This window comes from Sebastes umbrosus, chromosome 2 (assembly GCF_015220745.1).
Source record: "Sebastes umbrosus isolate fSebUmb1 chromosome 2, fSebUmb1.pri, whole genome shotgun sequence".
Taxonomy (NCBI): domain Eukaryota; kingdom Metazoa; phylum Chordata; class Actinopteri; order Perciformes; family Sebastidae; genus Sebastes; species Sebastes umbrosus.
The window spans coordinates 33,652,154-33,670,823 of record NC_051270.1 but is presented as its reverse complement, the minus strand read 5'-3'; the positions used below and the strand labels follow the sequence as shown (position 1 = coordinate 33,670,823).

At 42.2% G+C, this 18,670-nt stretch overlaps 1 protein-coding gene across 11 annotated transcripts in view; it reads right to left on the bottom strand.

Annotated features, from left to right (window-relative positions):
- neo1a (neogenin 1a) overlaps positions 1-18,670 on the bottom strand; it is a 210,048-nt gene that overhangs the window by 151,947 nt on the left and 39,431 nt on the right. The gene's annotated exons all lie outside the window — the stretch shown is intronic.

The following is an 18,670-nucleotide window of genomic DNA, read 5'->3' as shown; positions in this document are numbered from 1 at the left end:
TAGCTGCTGCTGCTGTGCTGCTTCTTTCTCTGTTCATAATGGCCATTTCATTTCATTATAAATGTAATTTATATTTATTTTAGACCGAAAAAGGTTTAAGAAGTGTGGGATCCTTTGTAAATAATAGTAATAATCTACAATTAAAAGCCAGTACTCAAGTACAAATGCAAGTCACTGCATTTTCCACAACACTGTCCTGCAAATATTTCAGAATAAAAGCATTGTGTTCAGAAATGAAGGGATTCTGTCCACAGAAAAAAATGTGAGGGCTTTTATTTTCAAACAGAAACAGATGTTGAGTTAAAAATAAATATTTACTTTTTTTCATGACTGTGACATATTCTACAGATACAGACATTGAAACTGTAGTAATGTTGCTGGTATGATGTCATTATATTGTCAAAAAAATTGTTTTCACTGTCTGTCTTTGCTGTGAACCGCGCGTGGCACGCAGAAAAATCTCTCTTTATAAGAGATGCAGTTGACACGCAACCGTGCTGCGGCTGAGCCGCGCTGCCCTAACCTGTTAGCATGGGCACCGGAATAGAAAAAGTAAGAGGCTCCGCAACTCAAAAATGCTGCTCACGCTGGCAGCGTGGCCCGGGCGTAACATAACTTTGTTTTCTGTTCAGGTTTCTTGTCAATTTTGCAAAACATGACAAAGCAAAAAGAGGTTATTAAAAATCTATTTGGATGAGAATGAAGAACATTTACTACTCACTGCATTAAGTGCAGGAATGATGGACTTCCTGGTCTCTGTCCAACTATAGAACTGGCCAGATATACAAATATTTGATATGCGTTTGGAAATGACCTTTTCAAAGGAAAGGGCTGAAGCTGAGCGTTTGGCAGACATGTAGTGCTGGTGTTAAGTTAGTGCATAATACTAAGACCAGCTGCAAAGTTAAACTTGCCTAAATCAGAGTTAATAGCAGAGTGATTTGTAGGGAGTTATTTATGCCGATGCTATCTGTTGATCCCCTCCTTCCTTCTTCCTGTCATTCCTTTGGGACCTTCTTGCTGTTTCATTCAGCAGGTCTCGCTGTTCGTAAATTCATTTTCAAATAGCTCGTCCACTTCTGTTCAACCATAACACTTCTTTGTTTGCACCTTTGTTCCTCTGCAACCAGCTTTTCTCTTCTTCGCGGTCCAACACCGAGTGTGACGCCTGTGCCAGTCTCCAAGGGAGGAACTACAACAAAAGAGCTTGGAGGATGTTGTGGCGCTGGTGGCATGAATGGGAAGCGAAGTATGGCATACATATCGCCCGTTAACAAAGCATCGCATCACCACACATCCTCAGAAAATCTGCATTCTTGGTCACAGAGACTGATTTGGACGTAAACACATGCATGTGACCTGTGTTGATAACCATTTTACACCGCAGCACGGAAGTGCCTCGCTTTCTTTTTCCTGCCCGAGAGAGGCTGAACACTCATTACGGAGTGAGCTTATCTCTGCTCTCAGTCCTGTCGGCTCGGACGGGAGGAGCTGCCCAGGCTGTTGTGGATGCTAATGTGGATCATATTGCAGGTGACGAAGAGGCGCAGTGATGTGGTAACAAGACAGAGTGATGGGTTTTTGTTGTGCAGTCAAGACATCAGGGAAAAATCCGGCAGGACAAAACAAGGTGAATGTCACTCACTGTGTGTTTTGGTGTGCATCTCAAAGAGAGAGAGAGAAAAAAAAAATCTCTCATTTGTTTACAAAGAGAATTATAGCGATGTGGCCTCAATCAGTCTGGCTTAGATAAGAGCAGAATGAAAAAAGAGCCTCGTGTCCCAGCAGCCACAGAAGGACGGAGTGACTCAATCACAATGGGTATCATTTCTCACCATCCAATCATTTTTCCAACAATATCACAGTATACAATGTAAGGTGAGCGTTCATTCTTAAGCCTACAATATCTGAATTTACAGAGAGAATGGTTTTGATGACGTGATATTAAAAGATAAAACCAGCAATTGAATTCAGCTGAAAAGGTCACCGTGTCCTTTTAGCTGACAGACGCTGACTGAATGTCTTAGTGGAGTTTCTAAGGTCAAAATCAGTAAGTAGGAGTAGAAACTTTAATAAATACTCATTAGAATATATATTTAGGAGTAGTAAACACTGGCTTTACCAAAGAAACTAGTTTCACTAACTACCTGTAACTGTTTTAGATATGTTTATTAGGGCTGTCAATCGATTCAAATAGTTAATCGTGATTAATCGCCAATTAATCGACCATTTTTTATCTGTTGTACCTTAAAGGGAGCTTTGTCAAGTATTTAATACTCTTATCAACATGGGAGTGGACAAATATACTGCTTTATGCAAATGTATGTATATATTTATTATTGGAAATCAATTAATAACACAAAATAACAACAAATATTGTGCAGAAACCCTCACAGGTACTGCATTTAGCATAAAAATATGCTCAAATCATAACATGGTAAACTGCAGCCCAACAGGCAACAACAGCTGTCAGTGTGTCAGTGTGCTGACTTGACTATGACTTGCCCCAAACTGTATGTGATCATCATAAAGTGGGCATGTCTGTAAAGGGGAGACTCGTGGGTACCCATAGAACCCATTTACATTCACATATCTGGAGGTCAGAGGTCAAGGGATCCTTTTGAATATTGCCACATAGTTGGTGCCAATGGATTCCTCAGGTTTTTTATAGTTTCATATGATACCAGTATCTTCACTCGAGCTTTAAAACTGAGTCCGCAACAACCTAAAAATCGCAAGTTACGTTAATGCGGTAAAGAAATTAGTGGCGTTATTATCGCGTTAACTTTGACAGCCCTAGTATTTAGGAGTAGTAAACACTGGCTTTGCCAAAGAAACTAGTTTCACTAACTGCCTGTAACTGCTTTAGATATATTCATGGCTTTAAGATACTGCTTGCAGCCATGAGTTTGTGTTTGAAGATTTCTGAATAGAAGCAACAGAGAGACACTAGCCCATTTCACACAGCCTGTTCAACGTGGGAGTGTTCCGCTTCGCTGTTCTGTATAAAAGGTACGGAGACGGAGACGCCGCTAAGCCGACAGCGAGGCAGTCACAGAGCCAAATCGACGTCTGTGTAAAAGGGACAGCCAGCATGGCGGGACTACATGCACACACACTAGACGCTGACTCGTTTGTGTTACACGTAATGCCGACATGCTATTTAAAATCAAACAGTGGTGGAGCATTATGCCGTCGTGGTTTGGGTCAGTTTAAAAAAGCAAAAACGGCGTAATGGTGGATCTTCTTTACGGCAGTATTGCGGGATCTCTGTGTAAAAAGGGCTGTTTATTAATTGTTTTGTCGGTGGTGGCTCATTTGTCTGCAGCAATTATACCATTTTATCAGTATCAATTTGGCCGTCCTCAGCTGACAAAACAGTGCTATCTGTGCAATTGCTGGCGCGTGTCCGTGTCATCGACTTAAATAGATGAATCCCATTTCCTGTAAACTGATGGATTGTATCTTAGCTCCATTGTGTGATGTGATTATGTGCACGTGTGTTTGTGTGTGTGCATATAACCGCCCACAAAGCGAGAGGTTTAGCCCATCAAAAGGGACTCCACACCCTCACCCTCCCACCTCTGTGTCTGCATGTATCTGTCCCTCTCGCAATAAAAACACAGGAAGCAGAGACCACGAGCACTCGACACAGATTTGATCAGAGCGCAGCTGAAATTCCCTTATACGTCAGCGAAGGTGTGTAAACAGTCGACCACTGAGCACTGCCGGCTTGTGTGCAAGTGTTTACAGTATATCATGAACAGACGTAATCTCTTCGAGCGCAATCTGGTCCGAGTTACCCCCCACCGGTCCTCGCTTCTGAACCAAACGGCAAAACCAATCAGGCACGCAGGGTGAAGTTTCATCACTATTGGCTCAAATGTGGCAGTCAAAAGCGCTAACTGGCCTACATATTAAGCTCTCTTATCAAACTCATCAGTGAGGCTCGTATCAAAGGAGCATCAATAAAAGATGAGAGGATTATGTATTTAATATGCTACATATAGCTTACGCGGTATAGCGGTCATAAATAATTCACTGGAAAGGTATTAGATAGGAGCTTGCGTAGCGCTGAAGCAACACTTTTCTGTCATGTCGAGGCTCGCTTGACAGTCTTCTCCCAAATGAAAATTGCACGCCGATATCAGTTGTGAAAACTTTATCGAGAACACACTTTGAAGTTATGATGTGTGTATTCGGCTGAGAGGTATTGACCCGCTCGCAAACCACAACACATCCCTCGCCGAACAACAGTGTTTCTCAGTGATTTCTTCCTTACAATCCTGATGTATAATGAGGTATGTTTCGGTGAGTCTGTGTGTATCCACGTCCCAGGCAAGCCAAGCTGTTGAGTAAATAAGTGGCTGAGTGGCAGCAACTGATGAGCAGTAATGATTTGTGTGCAGTGCAGTCTTTCCCCCTGAGGGTTTCATGCACACCCCCCCAGCCGACCCACCTAAACACCACGCCAAGGCGAGAGCTGCAACCAGAGGGGCACTCTGGCCCTGAACCCATCTAATCCTCGACACAAGAATAAGGCCCCTGTAAGTGTGTGTGTGTGGTTGTGTGTTTTTCATGGAGCATGCAGCAGCACCCCATGAATGTATAAATATACAAGTAGCTGCTGTCCCCAGTCGGCTGTGTGTGTGTGTGTGTGTGTGTGTGTGTGTGTGTGTGTGTGTGTGTGTGTGTGCGCGTGTGGTAGACTGACAGAGGTTAACTAGAGAACACATCTGCTGTGGCTTATTTGATTAGCAACGACTAGCACAGATAAACTAAAAGATAATAATTGTAAATATAATTGTGATCAATTTAGGGTAAAGTTCATCTGCAGCTGATGGAAGCATGTAGGCTACTCAGTAATAGCAAACAGAGAGAGAGAGTCAATTTACATTCAGACTGCAGTCACTTCCAGCCTAATCTTTCCTGATCAAACAATTTAGCGTCTTGGCTGGCTGGGGGAAGCGACGCTACAGTACGCGATACTTTAAGCTCTAGGAAAACAAAAATACTATTAGTCACCACAAATAGTTTTCGTATTTAATAGCCTCTCTCGTACCGGAGTGCTTCTCACCGGGTTCCCTTGTCCGCTCCATCACGTCTGAGTGTTTGGTTAAATTATTAATGCCGCCCTCGCCGGCTGCAGGTTAGCCAGGAGGCAGGGCGGTAGTATGTAGTGCGCCGAGGCCACTTCAGCCCTTGTTTACATGCTTGTGGGGATTGTGATTGAGTGTTCACCTGCTAATCGCCCACAGAGATGTCAGTTGTGCTGACATGGTCGCTACGGATTTACTTGTATACCCGAAGCATTTAATATACATATGTCTCAGCCTGTATATAAAACACAATACAGGCGTAAATCCACACGTGGCGTGCACCCAAGCGGATTGGAAATTCATGGTCGTGGCTCGCGAAAGGTGCTGTGATTAAACCAAGCACTGCAGGAAAGCTGGATATGCACACGCTGAGAGCAGCTGTGGTGCAGCGATACAAGGAGCGGTCTGCCCACTGGAATTAGCTCAGAACATAGAGCATAATTATCTTCACAGGAAGGTAACAGCTCCACTCTGCGCCGCTGGTTTACGCTGCTCAGACGAAAGTAAACAGAAAGAAAATGTAGGGGACAGTGGTTTAGGAGGAAATTAAGTGATACTAAGGAGCTGTCCACTGATGCGTCCCAGTACACCTTTATTAACATCTAGGTTTCGGTGGCTAAACCGGGTCGAACCTTTACTTAAAAGGTTTCTACATTCTCTGCAGTGTGGTTCATGTATTTCAAACCTCCCACAGGGACACATAATTGCCTCTCTATTATCTATTTTATATTGCTGTGAAAACATCTCCTTCAACCAACTGGATTTATTTAAGTTTCTCGCCAAAGACTACATTTTACAAGATTACATTTGAACACATCATGATAACATTTTGAATTTACTTTTGCCCATTACTCTTTTTTACCAAATAGAGCCTGAACGCATCATAATGTCATAATCGATGGCACCTCACGTGTTGAAATTGGCTGGGGATGCACCGATACCAATACCAGATTGGATATCGGGCCAACACTGACTCAAACAGCTGGATCGGGTATTGGTGACAATGGGGCCGATCTATTCAATTCAGTTCTATGTTTATAAACTATATAAATTATATACTGGAACAACTCACTAAATTTTTATCTATGTATTTATTTGTTACATTTTGTTGTCCAAAGTTTGGAAATCAAGCCTGATGTTGTCTTTCACATAAAAGAATGATCCTAGTCACTTCCACACAGTGAGGTATACAGCTAATTACTTTAACACTGGTATCGGATCGGTACTCTGCATCGGCCGATACCCAAAGCCCAGGTATCACTGTTGGTATCGGGGCTGAAAAAGTTGGATCGTGCATCCCTAAAATTGTAAGGACGAGAGCTAGGTAGAAACTGTAGAAAAACGAGTACCGTCTTGTTTTCCGAATTTTGGCATGGACTTGGTACATGAGTATTCTCGTGACATCCCTAACTGAGGCTATGTTACAGGCCACACAATTATTACAAAGAAAAACAGGGTATACCAATATTTGGAAACGGTTCAATGAGTTGTGACAAGAGTTATGTGTCGCCTTCTCTGTGCTGGCGAGAGCTCCATGCTGCACACAGAAAAAATGAATGTCGGGGCGTTGGAAAAAGGGATTTTAATGGCTTTATTTGACTCCTGACAGGACTCTGGGTTGACTCCAAGTCTGCCTTTGATGGGTGGTAGGGATCCAGGGGGCACCTTTGTTCAAGCGTTTACGCTCTGGCACTTTAGAGAAAAGTGAAACTATGAGAGTAATTTGGCAAAGCAGTGTGTGTGTGTGTAAGTGTTGTAAGATGGGAAGGGTGGGGGCACGGGGACTACTTTTATCCACATCCATTTGGTTTCCTGTCATGAGCACAGACAGCACAAAGGGCTAACAGAAGACCCGCTCTGACGGGGGATTATGGTAATGGGCACCTAAGCGAAACGGAGCAAAGCTAACAGTCGTCGCTGTTACCCTGCACACAAACTTGATTACAACAGCATGCAGAAGATTTGAAAACCTGTACAAAAAATAAAAAGACAAATATTCACATCACCTGAAGGCATGAAGTTGTTGTTCTCAGTTTCCTACTCTTTCCCACTGCCTTAGAGCTCGCCACATTTTCTGTCATATGAACCTGTTTGTACATGCCTCTGGGACTGGGATAATTAGCTCTGACGCTCAATCTATTTTAGGGACTAGCCAAAGCGCTGGCAACTGTGCACCATCACTGCTTAATACTGTACATGAAAGGCCTGAATGAATGATGAATCCATCCATTAGCACGGGGCTTCTGGAGTGCTACGAGACGCCTGGGCTCTTTTTTCTCCTTTTCTTTTCTGCGTTCGCGGGGAGGGAGGAGGAGCGGCTGTCGTGTTGAAAGGCAGGGGTGATAATTGGTCCTGGCTCTTTTGATGTGCAGACAACGCCATAATCCGTCCTAATCATATTAAAAGGGACCCTGCTTGGCCAGCAAGGGCCATCCAGCTATAGCCAAGATATAGGTAATACTCCTTGGCTTCAATCTGAACATGTTGTAAGAAGCAACAAGCTGTCCCTCTAATTGACCGCGATTAAGAAAATTGCCCTCCATTCTGGTTACTTTTCATGTCCACATCACCCACAGCTGTATTATGTTCATGTCTGACATCATCTCGCTGTTAACCTTCCAGCATTTATTCTTTGAATTCGGCCAAGAAGAGCCAATCAAAGGATGGACATCAATCCTAAAGGTGAACGGCTTGATGAAAAGGTTCAAAAGATTTCTTAGAAGCGTACAGCTTGTCATGTCAGCAGGAGGACAAAGGACTGAGACGAGAGAATGAGGCAGTCTGTGACCATGTGTCCACACCCTAGGGGCCCAACCAGTGATCTCACTGTCTTGGGAGGCCAATATGGCATTTCCTGCACGCACCCTGGAGTGAGGCACCGGGCACACACACCATAGGATGTGTTGTGGGCATATGGCGGTAGTATTTTCTGTTTAGCATTCTAGGGATTTTCCTATTGATTTTCACAGCAGTCAAATCTTACGAATTAGTGGTTCGTCCCATTTTCTGAGAGCAAATTACCACTTGCAATTATGTTTCATCAGCTCACAAGGGGGAGGAACATCTAACTGGCTTGATGCATGTAGTTAGTAGACATGTCATGTAAATGAATTTGGGCACCTGGAAGGGATTTAAACATCACAAACACTGCTTTATCAGCTGTTTATAAACTGAAACAGTACAATACATCAACTATGAAATGCTTGTGTTTCAAATAGGGCTGTCAATCAATTAAAATATTGAATCGTGGTTAATTGCAAACTAATCACATCGTCTGTTTGAAATGTTCCTTAAAAGGGAGATTTGTCATGTATTTAATATTCTTAAAAACATGAGAATGAGCAAATATGATTGCTTTATGCAAATGTATGTATATACTTAATATTGGAAGTTAATTAACTACACAAAACAATGACAAAACCCTCACAGGTACTGCATTTAGCATGAAAAATACAGGCAACAACAGCTGTCAGTGTGTCAGTGTGCTGACTTGACTATGACTTGCCCCAAACTGCATGTGATTATCATAAAGTGGGCATGTCTGTAAAGGGGAGACTCGTGGGTACCCATAGAACCCATTTACATTCACATATCTTGAGGTCAGAGGTCAAGGGACCCCTTTGAAAATGGTCATGCCAGTTTTTCCTCACCAAAATGTAGTGCCAGTTTGGAGCGTTATTTAACCTCCTTCCCTTCAAGCTAGTATGACATGGTTGGTACCAATGGATTTCTTAGTTTTTTTTAGTTTCATATGATGCCAGTATCTTCACTCTAGCTTTAAAACTGAGCCTGCTACAACCTAAAAATCGCAAGTTGCGTTAATGCGTTAAAGAAATTAGTGGAGTTAAAACTAATTTGCGTTAACACGTTATTATCGTGTTAACTTTGACAGCCCTAGTTTTAAAACCAGTAGTAAATGAATCCATCCGGTCTCATGGGAAGGCGTATAAATAGCATGATATTAAAAGGACATTCCGCATGTCATGAGGACGCATTTTAGGCTTTTCGCGTGTCATTTGTACGGCACGCAATAAAACTACAGTAACATCTGCAGTTAGGTTGACGGAAGAACGTCATGGTTGGGCTTAAAATAAGCATGTAAACTAAGTTAAATACGTAGGGAAACAACATAAGTACGGCAAACACGTCACAAACTCACTAACGTAACTTACAAAACAAAACACCGGTGTCCTGGTTAAAAGTTGTGCGTTTGTTGATATGTATCAATACCTTGATATTTTTGACAACACTAATGTCCACATCGGGTACAGAAGCTGTCTGGGTATCTGTGTGTGTGTGTCTATGAAAAATACTACTGTACAAGGCTCAGGCACAGTGGTGTTAATCCCTCAGCAGCCTGAGCATGCAAATCACAGCAGACTAAAACACACACAGGCACTGGCATCAATGCATTCTTATGGTGAGAAATGATTGCTCTGGACCACGTACAGCACATACAGTATGCTGTCAGACAATCAAGCAGCAAAGTCTACTTTCCTCTTTATCCGGAGATAGGCAAAAGCAAACGCATACACAGCCTTCGTAAAATACAGACGTCATGTCTTGACATATTTTTCTTCTAGCAGCACTATCCACCAACAAACATTTACACTCAGTCAGTGGAATGACTGTCTGTTAGAGTGGGGTAACAGGCGCAAAGAGATGCTCTCTCTCTCTCTCTGATCTCATGCAGGCTAACATGTTACTAGCGGTGTGTTATTACCGTTCAAGGGTTTGTTGTGTGATGTAGCACCTGGCTTCATTCTCCAATCAGATTCACAACAGGGCTACTAAAAATAACCCTTCTGCTTAATCTGAAGGGATACAAAACAAACTGCTCGGAGACATTCAGTGTAGATATTTCAGGAGTAATTCTCTATGACAGGGTTCTCAAACGTTTTCCCTTGAAGGGCAGAAAGTCTTCCAAGGATCCCCTCATGATCGTAACACCGATTAAGTATAATGCTTACTACCATTTATAGTCTTAGACGCCATTGGAACTATTTGTATTCTAAAACTTTTCAAGCTAAATACTTCAGACCTGTTTGACAGTAATAAATAGGAACACATTTGAAGTTAACTAATGTGAATACCACTTTGTTTTGCCCTGATATTTCGGGTGCTTTGTAATCAGATGTGGCTTTAGCTTGGCCGACTTCATGGCTTTCGTTTGCCGGCACCTGAAGACACATGACGCATTTTGGTCTCCCGTTGCTGTGGCTCAATATAACTGTTGTCATATTTTCTCAATTCAGCTAGTTTGGTCTTGGCGTCACTTGACGATATGGACCGACTCAAATATTCCTCAGTGCTCGCCAGCTAGCTAAGCTAAGCCGAGTAGCAGCAGGAACCGATTCATGAGTTTCTATTGGCCCAAAGCTAACGTGGGTGGTAGTAATGGGCACAATATGCTTGTTTTATTGGCGCAAATGGTCCCCATCTGTAGTACTAGTACTGTATGTACTTTTTAATGATAAAGCACACTTTCATAATTTATAGTTAATTATTTTGTGGATCCTCTGAGTGAGTGCCACGGACCCCACTTTGAGAATCACTGCACAATGAGAATGTGATTATTTACTATTCTTAAAAAGAGTTGGATGCCCATGAAAACACTGTTTTGGCTCTAATTCAACCAGAGAGAGCCTTGGCAACCGCCTCCCTGCTGTACAATATATCTCTGTCAAGCTGTTGATCTGACATGTCACACAAGAGGTTGCAATGTATCATAGATATAGCCAACTTCTGTCAGATGTCATATTTATTTACATTAAATCCTGTAAAAAAAATATGCTTGTTTTCCAATCACAGTAAATCCCCGTTTGAACATGGTCTCAGTTTTGTGTATCTTTGGTTGGTGGAAAATACATTAAATGTGTTATGATAACAAGGATTTACAATATAATGGTATTAATTATGAGATTTTAATTAATTTACACACAACATTTTAATTACACATAGATTAGCTTGTAATTCGCATTGGGCATTGTCAGCCTCTTTTAAATCGACTAGGGCGCCCACTTTGTCTTGATCCCATATGTAATCTTCCAATCACACAGGCCCCGTGTGTAAATGTGTGTATGTGTAGCTCAGAGGAGGAGGAGGATGGTGGTGGTGGGGGGGGAGCGGTGCTCTGGCATTGTTGTAGGAATCAAATAGCGTTGCCATGCCAACCCTCTGGCAGTAGCAGCCTCTTTGGAGTAACCAGAGAGTAAAGACCCCTAGGGACCCCCTCTCACCTCCCTCCCCTCACCCCTCTAGCCTCCGGCACGTTTGTGGAGGGGTCGCAGGGATCCAACTGGGGGTGTCTGGCATTGGCGAAGGGGGGTGTCCTTTGAACAGACATGCAACCAATAGACCCTCTAAAAACCAGTTTCAATTTTCATCTCCGAGTTTGCTTTCAAACATTAGCGTCCAACACAATGAGCCAAAACAAGAGCTGGAGCCTGTTGATAGACATTTGGAGAGCTAGAGGACGGAGGGAGGAGGAGCCACACTCTGACTGTTTGAGCGCAAAATAACTAGCTCCGCGCACACACACACACACACACAAAATCACTCTCACACCAACCCCCTCCTCTGTCTAACACAGGTGGGTATTGTCTGCAGCGTGGGGCGCCCCTGGCAGCCAGCCAGCTCTGCTCAGTCACCGGGCTAGTCCTGCTTCAGTCGACTGGCTGCGCAGGTCCACCATGGCAGACTAAACGCTCACTCCATAAGCAGCTTTTAACCCTTTCCTTCCCATCGGGGCTCGATTGTGTAGACTTTCAGGCTCGACTTGAACATTTGCGCTAAGGTCAGAATTACAAAAGGGAATCCCATGTTGACGTTGATGCAAGAACAATGTATTTCAGCATGTTTAAAAGTAAAATTGCTAACGCAGCCGAGAGCAGGCTGAAAATAGTCATACATCTCCATGCGCAATTACATTTCGACAATGGCCCCACAGTGGAATTTCTTTGACTGAAGATATATAAAGCGTTTCCTTCCAGACTGTCATGCTCCCCCAAGGAGTCCTGCTGGATCTTTTGATTCAACAGACCTCAATGCCCTTTTGTTTCCTTGTGGTAATGTCAGGTCAGTTAAAAAAGGAGACTAACGTTCAGCACAAGGAGAATGTAGGGAGTGTGACACAAAGAGAAGCTAGACGAAATAAGTGAGGTCACTGATTAACCCGTTAGAAGATCCCAGCTTTTCTACTTAGGCCAAGTTCACACTACACGACTTTCAAAGTCATCAGATCACTGTATTGTTCACACTACACAAATTGCTGTTTTGTAATCGGGAGTCTTTAAGTCGTTGTGGTTTTCACACGACTGACCGGAGATCACACACTGAAAGATCTTCACCAAGAGAAATCCCTGATGAGGTCTCCAAACGACGTTTTGTCACAAAAACACATGCAAGAAATACACGGTAAATGACCTGAAACCATATGCAAGACACATTGCTGATGTTGTTCGCACGTGCATTAACAAAATAGCCTGTTACCACCGGTTTCCACAGTCTTTTTTACTGTTTATTCTTCTAGGTGCAACAATAACTTGGCTCCGTGTTGCAAATGCAACACATACAGTAAGTTCCCTATTGTCACAGGCCCTTCAACCCGTGTCTAGCACTCTCATTGGCTGTAGATGGTGGCCCCGACAGGTCCAGATATTTATCATGCTAAATATCTGGAATGTGTTTGCAAGGCACCGGCGAGCATCAGTGTGCCGTTGGGCTCGGGTATTTGAGCAGTTCACACATGACCCTCGAGCGCCGATGTGCGAGCGGCGAGCCAACGCCAATTTGCCTCTAATCTGATGCTTTTGTCGCTCCAAAAAACTGTTGGGGAGTGGAAAATCAGGGCAAAAATCATGTAGTGTGAACGAGGCATTAGTGGAAACTGCACAGGTGATCATAAAAAAACAGTGAAACATCAAATATTGATATATAAATGATTCATTAATCTGATGAATTATTTTTTATCGAGAAATGTATTTTTGAACCATTGCAATCTGGAAGGAGCAAAACTGCACGTAGGAGGATTGTGTGTCCATGTCAAAGAATCCACGAGTTAATGAAATTAGAGTGTCAGCGGTGCAGTGAACCATGGTGTGTAGACCTCCATGTGGTTTCACAGTGTCAGTGAATACACACTGATACATGTGTGACTGACTATGCTAACAAGCAACAGAAAAATAAAAAGGCTTCTTTCTGCTGCAGCACAATCTTATCTAATTGCAGACTTCCCCTGTCATTTTAAGGATGTGTATTGAAAGCTGTGGGTGTGATGTTTGTGCGAGTATAATCATCTTCTGAGATAAAAGTCTTGCTATTGCTTTTGCTAATGAACGTTTTTGGCAAACATTTCCAGCATTAAAAAAAAAGATATTATGCTCCATTACATATCAGTTTGTGAAATGACAGATAATTCTATAAAATTATAGATAATTCCATCAATTTTTAAATAATTTCTGCGAGATAAATGACTGTAATTATACTTGAGGCGTAATGTAATGTTTACAAAAGGCAGTTTAAAAATGTAAAAATGCCTAAAAGCATCACTCAGATCTCTGCAAATAAACTCAAACAACTCAATTCATAAATGGGTGTCAAAGGACCTTACCACTGATTGATAACTGAACCCAAAGACCTGAAAGCTGTAGCTCAGGAGCCGCAGGGTCTTTGTACCGAGAGGTTATTGATGGAGGAATTGATTAGCTGTCAAATTTAAACGTAAAAGCCGGTCAGACCATAATTTCAGATCAATCAACAGGGCTCAATGTCAGTCTATAATGTGTAGTGGTATGTGGCCGACACGGTGATGACACAAACTGCTACATGCGTGTTCAAGACGCCTCAGGCTAGTAGTGCCGTAAAAATGTGACAGGAAAAAGATTAAATTCTCTTTGGATAAACCACATCCCACTTAAAAGCAAATAACTTAGTTCACTGTATTTACTAGGCAGTGAAAATGGTCCCTGGAGGTAAAGTTTGAAGTTGTAGGAGTTATAGCGGTGACGTTCAATGGGGGAGTGGGAGTGCGACAATGAGATGGAAAAGCTTTTTCTTCCCTCGACTCTTCCAAAAAAAGGAGAAGGGAGGAAAAAAAACAAAAACTCTGGAGGGCATTTGACGAGGTTTTTTTTTCTCAACTTTAATTACAGGCCTGTTGTTAGATCTCTCTCCAAGAGCTATAAATTGGAGGGAGGTGGTTGGAATAGAGACTGAGCAACTCTTTCCCAGTCGCCAAGTCTCTTTCACTTTTCACCTCACAAACACGCAACAAGCCAAAGCACGCAAAAAGCCATACATGTACACCGTGACTTGAAACATTTCTCACATGCGAAGAAGAACAGAAGCAACACAACAGATGTGACATAACACAAACACGGGAGCGACTGCTGCACACTCAGGGGGTTAATATTGGTTCAGCAGCTAGATCAGTTAATAAAAGCCACAGCGTAACTTGGACTGAGCTCATCTCACACATTCACCCACACAACTACATACTCTAATAATCAACATTAATTAAAACTAGGAGTGTCAATCAACGGAAAGTTTATCACGATTACTTGCAAATTAATCACACATTTTGTTATCTGTTCAAAATGAACCTTAAAGGGAGATTTGCCAAGTATTTAATACTCTCATCAACATGGGAGTGGGCAAAAATGATGCTTTATGCAAATGTATGTTTATATTTATTAATGGAAATCAATTAACAACACAAAACAATGACAAATATTGTCCAGAAACCCTCACAGGTACTGCATTTAGCATAAAAAAAATATGCTGACGCTAATGTGTTAAAGAAATGAATGGCGCTAAAAGACAGCCCTAATTAAAACACATCATACCTTTTAGAAGCTCAAAAAACACAATGACCAATTGAGAGTGTGTGTATCCACGAACACACACCCATCTACATATAATGACAAATAGCCACAATAGTAAATAAGCATAAAACAGCCAGATAGATCTCATTTAGATTCTCTCTGTGGGAGCAAACAAACACTGTTGTCATTCAGTCTGACACGGCTCTGATCAAGACAAATGTCCAGACTCGTGTGCAACATTTGCCCCCAGGGACCCTCGGTGCTCTTCTCTTCCCTCAAATAAGGCTGCAAAATGAATAACAAATAGCCGCATGTCGCAATTTTATGTTTCCGCGATTTATGGTTGAACAACAGAGCAACAGTGTGTGTCTGTTAAATGTTCAATTACCCTAGACAGCCCAGCGTGGGTTAACAATTTCATCTGTTACATGCGCCCAGTGACATCTTCTGTGTATAAATGTGACTGATATTAAGGTCAACATGGAAAGGCAGCTATAATGGGAAAGGAGAAAATAAATCTCATACAAGCTATTTTTGAGACAAGCAACGTGTGGAAATGAATACATCGACCCAATGTTGGGGAGGAACTGCTGTAGGGCGGCATCTAACTGTTATTTTCATTTAATTGATTAGTTGTCCGGGTTTATAAAATGTCAGAAAATGGTGAAACATGTCGATTAGTATTTCCCAAAGCCCAATATGACGTCCTCAAATGTCTTGTTTTGGCCACAATTCAAATATATTCAGTTTACTGTCACAGAGGAGTAAAGAAACCAGAAGATATTCACATTTAAAAAGCTGGAATCAGAGAATTTTGAAAAGAAAAAACTTAAAAAATACTCAAACCGATTAATCTACTATCAAAATAGTTGCCATTTAATTTGATAGTTGAAACTAATCGATTAATCATTGCAGCTCTAAATTGCTGTGTGATTTGGTGTACTATTTGCCTTGGGTGTAGCTATACCTCAAATTTATCAGTAATTTGTTATCATTTTAATTTTGTAAGGAGAAAACAGAATAAAAGTAAGACGATGAGGTGATGACAAGACTTTCAAACTGCTGCTGCTTTGAGAAATACTGCAATTGACAAATATAAAATACATTAAAAAGGTGGACAATATCAAGAAAAACCTGTCCACAAAAATCCTGATCATAAAAAAATATCTTTGGATTATTTATTTTTCCTTCCAATAATCATGCAGACCGATCTAGACAGTTTCCTCTGCAGGTGTCACCGTAAACTGTTCGTGACCAGAGAGCAAAATCAGCAGCACTTTTAATCTTATTAAGGATCTGATACTGCTGTCAAAATGTCAAGATGTCAGACGAACTGTTTGATGGTTAATATGCAAAATTATGGCACATATCTGCTAAACTGGTGGGGGGTATTTTTGGAGTCCATCACAAAGATTATGGTAGAAACAGCGTGCCACAGTTCATCCCCTCAATGCACCGTCTGCCACCGCAGTGGGTCCCAAACCACCAAGCTGCCAGCCTGTTTCTACGCATGCATGATGATGGGTGACACTGAAAGCCAAAGGCCCTGTCGCACCATTACAGCCATTGTCTGGGAGATTAGACAAAGTTAACTCATGAGCCAACGCTTGAATGTCAGCGTGTATAAACTCGGGCAAACAAAGAGGGTTTTCAACATATCAACTCTTCAGCCTTCGTCAGTGTGAATGCTGAAATGTCTGTGCATGCTTTTTTGTTTTCTTTTTTCCAAGTTGGGTGTGATGTACAAAACCAAATCATCTGAACTTAAAAAAAAATCTAATGAACATGGCTGGTTTTCACTCATTCAGGTGGCTATAATCAGGCCTGGACTGGACTGTTACCTGGCTTTGCATTTGCATGCTACCTATGCAAAAATGCAAGGTATCTGCATTCAAACTCCATGTGTGAAAATCAACGCTTAAAACATTTTACGTTCATGCACGTTCATGATTTTTGGTTCTATGGTGTTTTGTCTTACTTGCAGCCCCTCTTCTTCCAGAAACCAGCACATAAAAAGCCAATATCCTACTTAGAACAACCTGCTAGCCTGCAGCTACTGTTACAAGGAAAGAAGGTGACAAGCCTTCTACTTTGCCAGTACATCAACTAAGGCTTTCATAGCTTTGTACCCCCAGCTACATCCTCAACACCACCAGGGAAGCAGGGGCCCGGCTATCCACGTCTAATGTTGTAAGGTGTGGAAAGCACCCAGTGTCACCTTGCCTCCCCACTTTCTCCACCAATAGACTGGTGTGATAACCCATTTTGGCATGACACCTTTGACACGCCGTGCTGCTCCCCGCCGTGAAATCTGTTTGTCTGCTGGCTTTACCGGCTAAGAACGTCCCACCGTGCAAACACATGTGTCACATCCCTTCCCCCTACATCTTCTCTTGTGGCTTGGGGTCCCCAATTCCCCATGCATGATCATTTGCATCTCATTACCCGCTGTAAAACAAACACTGTGTATGGTGGCAGTGTGTCTGGTGTACAAGTCTAATTTCTGTGTCCAAAAGCGTCACGTCGAAGAGCAAATTGTGTACGGCGTTGTGTGCGCAGGCGGCTCCACCTGTGTCAATGTGGGTTAAAGCACCTGCTGCGCCATTGATTACAATGTCCAACCGCGGCTCAGCGGGGTGTAATCAGGGTGGTGGAGGATGGGTGTGCTGGTGGTCTTTCCTGGCTTCAGCCAAGACCTTATCTCCATTTCAAAATCTGTCTTTTACCTGGGTGTGTTCTTTGTCTTTCCACAGCTTGAATGCTCTCTTTGAAAACTGTCTGTCCGACTGAGAGGCAGCATTATGCATACAAACGCAGACACGCAGGCATTCAGACATAAAAACTACGTGTGCTGAATTCAGAACACAGGCAGACACAGACATAGCCATGTACACACCATGCAATAGTGGAAGCGTGAAGAGTTGGGGGCTCTGAAACGCAGGAACATATGTTCAGTGGCTTTACATCCTTGACAGTACTTCCAACGAGGTCACCTCATGAGACATTCGCAGGGATCCGCCCCCCCCTCCCCCCCCGCCGTCTCCCTCATCACCCAGTGTTCAATCGAGAAAACAGCGTTGGACATTGATCAGTGTTCATTTTGTCAGCTATTTTAGATTTAGTCTTAAGACGAAAATGCTGATTAGTTTGTCACATTTTAGTCATTTTTATCCTTCATAGTTCGTCTAGTTTTAGTCGACGACAACTCAAAACATTTCCGTCCAGTTTTAGTCAATTCGATTTTAGTCAAAATGTTTTCTCTTAATTTTGGCAGCTATTTTTTTAATTGAATCTTAGTCCTGTTTAGTCATCAGTTTATTTTGAACATTTCTGTTATTTTGGTCAAACTTATTTCGCATAAAATTGTATCTAATCATCTGATGAAAAACACAAGTTGAATGATTAAGAATGCAGCTTTGCAGTTAGTTTGAGTCCTCCTGACTGCATTCATTATGAGAGTCTATCCGCCCACCTAGAAAGACAGAGACGGAGTGAGCGCCGAGTTTGTGTTTGAGACAGAGAGAGAGTGACAGAGAGAGGGGAGGAGACGGTGAGAGATTTTGGTAATGTTTATATTTTTAAAGCTACATTTTAGACTCGTCTTTTTTCGTCAATGATATTGCATGTTTGATATGGTCACCGTTAGTGTTTAATACCGGCAGTGCCGTCTCATCGTTGTAAAAAAAAGGTTGTTGACGAACATATTTCATCAGTTTTTATTAATAAAATTAACACTGGACCAGTGAG